Below are 11,313 nucleotides of genomic sequence, written 5' to 3'. Positions count from 1 at the left end.
CAACACTATCCACTACAAAAAAAAAATCATAACTATGCATTAGAAACTCCCTTGTAAGGTAAGATACCCTTATACATTACTTTGAGATGGGCTAGAGTTTTATCCTAGTTTTCCTTTTCTAAACGAAGAATTTGGTTTTGACACTCAAATTGTATGTACAAATCCTCAACCACATCAACATTGTCTAGAAATTTCATCTTTTGTTCTACCTATTTTGCTTCACCCAAAACTCTGGATAGAGAAGTCAACCTCAAATCATTGCTTCTTTCAATTATTTATATTGTTTCTTAATTTTCTCTTTATGGTCCTACAACAAGTACAACTACAAATGAATATTTTTAACTTGGACCTTAGTGGAACTATCCTTGTCCTTTGCCAAATCATATCCTATGGTCAACTAAAAAATATGTGAATCAATAGAGTCAATCTAAATTTTGACATTCTCGGTAGAGTCAAGCCATCTTAAACAAAAATGATAAAGAGAAGAAACTTCATCAACACAACCTTTAAATTCTTTTATGTGTGCATTGGCACATCGATCATGTTACAAGCTAGGGTTGTCATTGCACCAAAAGATCGGCCTGTCAATGCCCGATACAACCACTAGACTTATAGAATCCATAGGAGGTTGTTAAACCATGTCATGAATCCCCCACAAGGGACGCCAGCCAACTACCAACAATCCCCCTCCCATCATCACGTGATTCAAACCTATGACCAAGCTCCGATACCACTTGTTAAAAGCTAGGGTTGTCATTGCACCAAAAGATCAACCTATCAATGCCCAATACAACCACTAGACGTATAGAATCCATAGGAGGTTGTTAAACCATGTCATGAATCCCTGCGAGGAACACTGGCCCACTGCCAACAGATCAAACATTTCAGCCATTATTTTATCATTTACCTTCCTTAAGCCCTCTTGCTCTACTTTATGCTCAACATGAGATGAATGATCCTTAAAGTATTCCATTAGAAACTTCAGTTTCTATTGTGGAGCTAAAAAGGAGTCAATTTTCACCTTTGATAAACCCTCCTATATTACTTTTGTAGCATCATCAATTAGGTTTGTCTTCTTCACATGTTCCCAATGCATTTCTTTTGTTTCAAATCCATATAGATGTCCCTAAGCTAAAACTTATGAAGGGGTGAAATATTTTGATAGGTCAACTTAACCTACATGAGTTGGATTTTGTAACAAATGTGGTATCACTACATGCTCAAATTGCATCTACAGACCCAATAGGTCTTTGAAATAATTAGAAGAGGATCTATCACTGACATCTTGTTTGTGGGAAGAAGTCCCTTGCTTCTCATCAATCTTCTCAACTCCATCCCGAGCATTCCCAGAATAATCCCCTTGTTTCTCTTATTCATCCATAATCTTTGCATTTTCTTCAGCATCAACCTTCCTAATATCCTCCAAAAAAATTTGTTTTACATTTTTTCTTGTGTTCCCCAAAGGAGGGAAATTCTCTTTACTCTCTTAATCCACATCTTGTGCACCAATATTAGTCTTCTTTAAAGGATAAGCCTCCTTGTTCACCTCAACACTACCACCTATCTCAATCAAAGGATCATCAAAAGAAGACACATCAATTTCTTGTATGTTGAGAATATTTTCAAAATCAATGTCACCTGGAGGAGCATGTTCTTCAAAAATTAATTTAGCCTTCTTCATCTCTTCAAGAATCATGGTCTCTCTCTCTCTCTCTCTCTCTCTCTCTCTCTCTCTCTCTCTCTCTCTCTCTCTCTCTCTCTCTCTCTCTCTCTCTCTCTCTCTCTCTCTCTCTCTCTCTCTCTCTCTCTCTCTCCTTGGTCTTTCCCCATCAAGTTGTTTATCCTTTCCTTTCTCTAGAACTTCTATGCTTGCATTTCTGATAGCCAAACTTTTTCTTAGTGTGTAAGTGATGCTTCGGCTTTACTCAAGGCTTCTTTCCTCATCTTATCTTCTTTTGAGACTTCTTTTTGTCTTTCAACTCTCAATACATCTACAAGGATCACGGGATATTGATCAATAATCTCACTCAAATCCATATTGAAGGTCATCAAGTACATCACTATAGCTTTCTCAATTGTGGTTGTGTTTATAGAAGGCATGTCTTCATAAAGTTTTTTTTGTCTATTTTAGTGTACCATGTTTAGAAATTGCACTAAATGTGGCATCCAATTGTAAAGTATTATGTTATTGTACATCCTTCTTGGGTTCCTTCACTTTTCCCTTTTCTTTAGGACCTCCTTTTTCTTCACCTTGCTTAGTTCTCTTTTCTCTTCTCTTTAGTACAAAGGATTTATTTTATTTTTCTTCTTCTTATTTATCATAACTATCTACATTCACTAGGTTAAGATTCCCTCTTTTTTCTTGTTGTTTTGATCTTCTCTTCATCTTCTCAACATCCTTTGTCTTATGTGGTAATTCAGTGGTAGATATATTCCTACTTGATAGTGTTTGAGTAGGTTCAGAAGGATTGGAAGGTGTACTAGCAATGGTGGTTGGCCCACAAATCTTCTTGGTCCCTGTGGAGATCATGAAGTGATAGTTGGGACTTATGGTGCTTTTGGAGGATCTTTAGATGTGCCAAATTACTTTTTAAGCCTTGTCTTCATCTTCTCCATGCTCTCTTTTTCTTTCTTCATGTTCTTTTTTTGAGTAATATCATCATATGTCCATAATCTTTCTGAATTGGGGTCCTTAGGATTGTTGACCAAGATGTCAGCATAGACAATCCATTCAGGCCCAAAGACCTCATAGGGTAACTTAGTAATCCAATGGTCCTAGGCTCAAATGCCTCCATATAACAGTTAACTTTATCAACCATGAAACTAACAATGTTCTTATAATTCTTCACTACTTTAGAAGGAATCATTCATCTCATTTGTATCTCCTTTTGAAACATTTTTAAAAAGTCATCATACATTGTGTCACATTTTGGTATATAAAAACGTGTGCATGTGATCCCTAATCTAGAAAGCTATAGGGATATCTCTCCTCCAAACCACATTCCTAACACCAGAAACTATTTTATAAAGTAAAACATAAGACAAATAATTAGAGACCTATACCAAAAGTTGGATCAAGTCTCCTTCATTCTATGTAGGTTCTCCATCAATTGTTGGTGAATAAGTTCACAAATATTATAGTCCATACCTTCCTTTACCACCTAATGTGCAACATAGATTATTGTGGTAGTAGAAGATCCATCTTAGTTTGTATAATATATCTTGTATTCTACCCCCATTTTTGCATAGTAGACCCCTAGGCTAGGTATATAAGTCATTGTTAAGGTTCTCTTATTGAATTTTTCTCCAGTAAGCTTCATAACTTCATCATTCTTAACCATCTTCAGTGCAAGTATTGCTTTGATGGAGCACAACCCAATAATATCCCCAATAGCTTCTCTTACGATTTTGTAAGTTTGATCAAGATATACAAACTCTTCATGAATTCAACTCAAAACTATTCTTATCCACTCATATTCAAGGGTGAAGCTGGGGAAACCCTTCAAAACATCTAATCTTTTTGCTTCCACACTTGCATATTCCTGTTATAGTTGGAAATGTCATCCAATAATTTTTTTCTCCTCAATTCTTCAATATTTAGATGATTGTACTTATTTAGAAGTGAATGGATGTAGATACAGATATCTTCAATATGTAGTACTTTGATAGACGTGGGAAAAGGCATTGTCCTTATCTATCTTGATGGATTTGTATGAGTTTTTCTTGAATTTTGGCCTTGGCTTCTCCACAATGTTAATCACCTTAGGTGTTCCCATGACTAACTTCAAAATGTTAGGGTTTACAAAAAAAACTTAAGAAAATTGACCATTAGGGTTTGTACACATGAACTCTTACAACTCTTCTTCATTCCCCAACTCCTTCTCACTCAAATTGAATATTTTGAATGAGGTCAAAAAATAATGAAGTGCCACATAAATACTCTCCTATCTACCACATTGAATACTCTTTAGGATTTAGCATCTTCACACTATCCTGTCATAATAGGGTTCTATCAAATACTTAGTAGAACTTTGCTAGGAAATTATATCCTCTAAAAATTTGATTGAAAGGCATAATATCACTATCCCAGCATGTCCACATCATCATTAGCCAATATGTTAAATATTTTAGAACCTATGCTTCACATGTGGTTTTGAAAAGTCTACAAATATAACTCCCCTTGAACCAATCTCTTTTCTTCTTTAGTTTCTTAAAGAGCCATCTACACCATCCTAAGGTGTAGATCCATTCTTCACATTACCTCCTTCCTTCTTCCAAATTTTATTCATCTCCTCCTTCATTTGAACTAGATCAACCCTCTTTTGTTGAATAGAAGCTCTGATATTCTTTCCTTTGTAGAATTTAGCAATATGTCCTACTACTCAAATCAGGTATTATCATGCTTTGAATGGTAATTGCTTCTTTTGCAATAAGATTGGACATAAGGTTGTTGAACGTAGGAGTAAAATGAGCATGTATTTATTTAGGCCTCCAATGACTCAACCATTTTATGGTCAATACCATATTTGCAATAAATTTGGACAAATCTAATGAATGCAAAAGTACGATAACATAGAATAATTTCATAAATAAAGTCAATATGACTGGTTAATCTTTCTATGGATACTACTACAAATGCAACAAGTTTGGTCACAAGGCTACCAAGTGTAGATCTAGTATGAGAAGAAGTGGAAATGGTTTTAAACATGGTACAATTTAGAATTTGAGCAGTTTGATTTGGTGCTAACCTTCTAAAGTTATTCTTCTTGCTTTAAACTTGAGTGAAACTATTCTTATCTCCTTCTACCTTCTTGGATTCATCGTAACACTTCCTTTTCTCTTTCATTCTTGTATTTAGTCTTATAACTTTCTCCTTTCTCAAAACCAAGGCCATCATTGTTCTTTTGTGGTTTATGATTGTCGAGCATCTCATAAAGTAGGTCACTAACACCCTTGAGCTTCAAACCTTTCTCTTCTTGTTCTTTTGCATCCTCCAATTTTTTTTCTCAAAGCAACAATATTAGCCTCCAGTTTGGTATATTCAAAAAATTCATCATGATGGTCTCCAAGCAATCAATAGTCTTCTTTACATCCTCAACTTGTATCTTTAGGTTAAATATGTCATTATTTGCCTCCTTGAATTTATCATCACATTCTCTACTTTCTTCATTCTTATTTCTTAACTTGACAAGTTCATCTTCTTCTTTTTTGAGTTTGTCTTTGCATTTCTTCCTCTTTTCAATCTAAGCATTCAATCTGACAAACATCCTTTCTACCTTATGAAATTTGGTTTTATTAGCCAAATTAATATTCCAACTGACATTAGCTCTCATTGTTGCTAAATTTGCTTCCGAAAGAATTTCACTATTCAAAATTGTTCTTTGTGTTCAAATGTAGGATCTGCCTCCATTGTTACATTGTTCTCTTAGGAACCTCACTTTGATACCAATTGTTGAACACACTTGGATCTTGAGAGAGGAGGGTGAATCAAAATTAACTAAAACATGCATTTGTTAACCCTTTAAATATTAAATTAGATTTGCAATAGCAAAGAACAAAAACAAAGTGTCATAACCCTCTTTTTGGACCTTGATACTACTACTACTACTACTACTACTACTACTACTACTACTACTACTACTATAATTTTATGAGTAATGTTAGAAAGAAAATATAAACTGAAATGAGGTTGAAGTTTTTAAATAAAAAAAAAAGAATTTAAGTGGTGACACACACATGAAGTCATAATTTATTTAAAAATTGCTTATTTTCTCAATATCCTAATTGAGCACATGATGTAGGAGAAATAAGAAGATTCTAGAAAAAAAATTTAAAATTTAAAATATTAAAGAATAAATATTATATTTAGCAAATATATGACATGGGAGTTACAAAATTATTCTATGACAAGAATAATTCTATTCATGGCGTTTTTATGACAAAGGAGTTACTCATAGAATAATTCTATTCATGGCGTTTTTATGACAAAGGAGTTACAAAATGCATTTTTGGAGGAGAATTCAAATTTGAATTTTGAATGCATGGTCAAATGTAACCCCCACTATGACAACAATCATTTTTGCATGAAATTAATTTATAAATTGTTTATTTTCTCAATGTGCTATTTAGCACATGTTGTAGGAGGAAATGAGAAGGTTCTAGAAGAGAATTTTAAATTCAATTTTTTTGCATGTAACCCCCACTATGACAATTAATCATTTTGCATGAAATTATTTTGGGAAAAGAATATGGAAATCAATTAATTTCCTTTGTAGTGGGAAAATGACTCTCTTTTCTATATATTGAGTTCTAAATTTTCGAAAAAGGAGAGTTCATTATTTTTTGGATGATAAAGTAGTCTTGAAATTCTTAAGAATTTATTTTCAATACCATGTTAGTTGTAGGAGAAATTTTGTAGATGTGTTGTAGGATTTTGGAGAAGATAATTACCAAGCTTCAAGGAGGAATTGGAGGAGGTCAGCAAGGTTCTTCATTCAAATCCGGTTCCCCTCTTGCACATTCATTGCTTGTTTTTTCTTTTCAAAGAAAATCTTCTTCTCGTCTCTTTCAAAATTTTGCACATAAGAAAGTTTATATTTTAATTTTATTTTTTTTAAAGAAATCTCTTTTATCCATTTAGATTTTTGCAAGGAAATCTTTTTTCAGTTTTTGTTAATTGATTTAATCAAATACATGTAATAAATTGCTTTTCTATCCAAAAAAAGAAAAAAAAACTTCTTTTTTATTCTGCATGTAGGAAATAAATTGGTTAATAGATTTCTTTAAAAATATGCATATACAAATTCGAATATTGTTTAATCTCAAATCTTTTCCTCAATCAACTTTCTTTATTTTACAAAAAAATCAAATTTTTTTTAGAATGGAATATATATATTAGAATAACTTGAACAAAAATAAATATATTGCCAAAGTAATATAAAATCAGAATAAAGAAAACAAAAATAGAAATATATTCATCTTTGTGTATGTTAGATAAATACCCATATGTGGATTTTAGGAAAACATTCATCTTTGTGCATTACAAAATAAAAAGTTCATCTATGTACTTTTTAGAAACATATTCATCTCTTTGGATTTTTAGGAAAAAAAAATATTATTCCCTGTGCATGTATGAATTTTAAAAAAAAAGTAAATCTTGCCTTGATTAATAAATTAGTAAATTTCCCTTCAAATATATATTATATAAACATATATATCAAATTTATTTAAAATCATATTAAATTTATGTTCTAAATTTGTTTGTAGATTTAAGTTTATTATTATATTATTAAAAGATTTTGAGTCAATTATTTTTAAAAAAAACATATATATATTTTGAGTTAGGAATTGTTTTATTAAAAATGAATTATGCTTTAGAGTTTGTAATTAAATTTTATGTGTTTAATTTAAAATTAAAAATGTTTTAGAATATTGAAAGTTATTTTGAATGATTAAAATTAATAAGCTTATAGTTCTTTGAAATTTAATTATGCACTTGGTGATTAAAAAATCATTTAGGATTAGTTTATAATTATAAATTTTAATAATTGAAAATTAATCAAATTTAGTGATGGATTTATTTATTGAGGTCTATTTAATGAAAATTGGTTTTATTTATTGATATATCTATTTAAAAAGGATTAATGAGACCTATTTATAATCTAACCTTATTAAAAATAATGGAAATGTGTTTAAAATGTCATCTCTAGTTTTAAGAATTAGATTATTAATATATTAAAGGAAAATTTAAGTGAAAAGGGTCTAACCCATATTAATGGATACCTTACTGGAGTTTTAATTATGGAAAATTAAGTTGCAAATTTGAACTCTTTTGAAATTCTGAAGAGTTGGTATCTCCTCAATGATGGGAAAAGACTCCCTTGGGTTTTGAAAAGATAAATATTGCATAAGGCAAAAGGGTCAATAAACACTTGAGAATTTCAAAAGATAATCGAGTATTAAGAGATCTATCATCTTGAATTAATCCTTCTTAGGATGTAGATATAATAGTTAAATCTCCTTATTAAACAAATTAGTTTGACTTAGGAAAAACAAAGCAAAGGAAAATGTTATTGCGCCAATGATACACTTATTCCATAGTTTTGAATCTTTTCATCAAATAAATAAGTCCTAATAGTAAGTGGGTTCCCTCAAGACATTCAATACATTTCAAATATTTAAGTTCTTTAATTATTGGATTTCAAAACTAACTTTTGTATATTTCAATTTGTACAAGTATCAAATGTTAAAGGAATTTACCTAACAAGTAGATGTGTTTAGATTCATAGTAACCCTTTTAGGTATTTCAACAATATGAGTTAATGTTAGAAAAAGTTTTGCCTCAATTTGAAAGGTTGATTATTTCATTTGTTTCTTTATTAGATTCCAAGATATGAGTATATAAGGCATTGTGAATAGTCACTTCTTTTAATAGTTAAAATCATTTACCTTCTAGCTAAAAGGAACATAAGACTAGTAAAAAGGAAAAGTTACACTTAATAATACAAGTAATTAGTAAGGATAAATTTAATTAACATTAAAATTAGAGGTAAATTGCATAGTTAAATATTCATATGGTAATAGAATTAATTAGGATGCAAAGAGAGTTTATTTAAAACCGAAATTGTTTTGGCAAATGAGTTTCAAGAAACCTATTCCATGATCACTTAGAAAATTTAATAACAATTCTAATTGAGGGTAATTTAAGGAGCAAACATTAGCTCCCTTTGAAGTATTTGAAATTGATAAAGTTATTATTTTTAGAATGTATCCAATGATAAAGTTAACATTACTTCAAGTGGAAGGAGTAATTAGTTATCACTTTATAATCTTGCAAAGGTATTAGTTCAAAAGAAACTAGAAGTCTATTTATTAGAATTGTTTTATTAGGAGACTTAGTATTATTTACTTGGTTAACTAGCAAGTGTTTACACTCTTGTCTAATCTCTTTTTCAAACAATTAGTAACTAAGAATAATGTGGTTAGTTTGAAGCTTATTGTTGAATAGTTGTTTCCTTTTCCCTTCAACAAGTGAGTATTAAATTCATTTCCAAAGTATAATTATTTGATAATTTAAATTCTATTTCAAGCAATTTAGTACCTTTCAAGTATTAGGATTCACATTTAAAGTAGTGTTTTTTTTTTTTTTGAAAAAAGTGGGTAAATATTTATTCAAAAATCATAGAATTACAAAGAAGAGGCCTCAGGCCCACCAAGACAACAACAAAAACTAAAAGGAACCACCAGCATCACCACTACAAATTCTAGTGACCACAGAAATAGATCCGACCGTCAGATTTCCAAAGATAATACCTTTTTGGAAAGCCCTCAGAAAGATGATGCACCACAAAATAGGGCCGAAGGCTAGCTACTTTGGAATTACACAAAAAATTAGGCTCATCCGGAGCCTCGAAGGGCCTCAAAATGACAATGAAAATGAAACAAACATAAAAGGGAAATAATTCCTACACCACAGGGTGATCTTGCAACATCCTATCTTCCAAGATTAACCTATCTAAAGTTTCTAGATAATCTTGAGGTATACCATCCCTTCCAGTAAAATCCCAACCATCAACATGCTCTGAAGCCCACTTGGCCAAAAAATCAGCCACTCTATTCCACTCCCTGGGAATATGACAAAAGGAGACAAATTCCAATGTGTTACACATTTGCAAAATCTGTCTGACCACAGAAGCTAATTGCCAACTCACATCATTCAAATTTTGATTGTTCAACATGTCCACAACAATCTGAGAGTCTGACTCACAAATAATCTTCCTCCATCCTAAAGAACAGTCTCGCTCAACAGTAATCTTAATAGCTAGGGCCTCCATAAGATTGTTGGAGTGTTGCCTTGTATAAATAGAGAAGAAAAAAACTGCACAACCATCGTCACCTCTACCTATACCTCTAATACCTGCATGTCCAGGATTCCCACAAGAAGAGCCATCAATATTAATTTTTAAGATTCCCACAGGAGGGGGAATCCACCTTCCAACTCTACTTATCCGTTGCTTGGCATGATGAGATCTATTTCCAGCAGCACAGTCAATTTTAATGTTTTCCAATTGAAGATTCCTTACAATAGCATAATCACCCGGATCAACATTTACAGACAAATTGCATTTAGCCGAGATTGTCTCTTGAAGCCTATTAACTATCTTCTGCCACAGCTGAGAACTCTCTATATGTGAATCACAAAAGACCCTCTGATTCCTTTCCAGCCATAAATTCTAGATAATAAGAGCTAGCCCAATAGCCCAGGCCACTTGAAGAAAAGAGGTCTTTGTTGGGGGTCTGCCCAAGCTATCCCAAAATTCTATTAAGGAGGTAGCATGAAAACAAGCATGTTTCCAAGCCTCCCATCACTTGTGCCAAATATCCCTAAAGAAAGGGCATAGAAAAAACAAGTGGGAGCAGTCTTCCTCATTATGCATACAAAGATAGCAGATAGATGGTCCCTGGAAGCCTCTCTTATGAAGATTCTCACATGTGAGGCATTTCCTCTAAGCAACCAACCATATGAAGAAATTACATTTCAGCCAAGAAAAGCTATTTCATACCTTCTTCCACTAGGGAACATCCGTCAGGCCATGCAATTGCCTATCAAGCTGAGCATAACCTTCAGCAACAAAAAACTTGCCTTTTGGATTAGGACCCCAAGCCAGAATATCTCTCTCCTTGAGGGAACTACATAACCTACCCTCCAAGATATTAAACAACACGGCACGATCTTCATCTGAACCACCCAAGGGCCATTCAAGAGGATCTTTCCAACAAGTCATCTCAACCTGTCCAATGCGCCTAACCATTTTGAAATTCTCCACCTTAACCCATCCAGCATCAGTGAAAATGTTGGAAAGAGGCTGAAGCTGTGGATAACTAGATAAAATAGGAGGGTGACCATCCCAAGAGTCCTACCAAAAAAGAGCTTCAGAGCCTCTATTACAAATCCAGAAAAGACCATCTTTAATAAGTTGGGCACCTTTTTTAAGAGTATCCCAGATACAAGAGCCCCTGCCCGCTAAACTAAGACAAGGCACCTCATGATCATTAGCACCAGGGAGATACTTGTGGGTTAAAATCTTAGCCCAGTCCTAATCCTGACTATTACACCACCTCTAATACAGCTTAGCCACCAAGGCCTTGCTAGCCAATGCAATAGATCTGAGGCCAAGACCCCCAGCATGTCTCAGTCTACAAACAGAATCCCATTTAACTAAACTCCACTTAGAAGAAAGAAAACTACCAGACCAAAGAAATTGACGAGAAAGAGCATCAAACTCTCTCACAAAGCTAGAGGGGGGAGCCTGC

This window comes from Cryptomeria japonica, chromosome 8 (genome assembly GCF_030272615.1).
Source record: "Cryptomeria japonica chromosome 8, Sugi_1.0, whole genome shotgun sequence".
NCBI lineage: Eukaryota > Viridiplantae > Streptophyta > Pinopsida > Cupressales > Cupressaceae > Cryptomeria > Cryptomeria japonica.
This window is presented reverse-complemented; position numbering follows the sequence as displayed.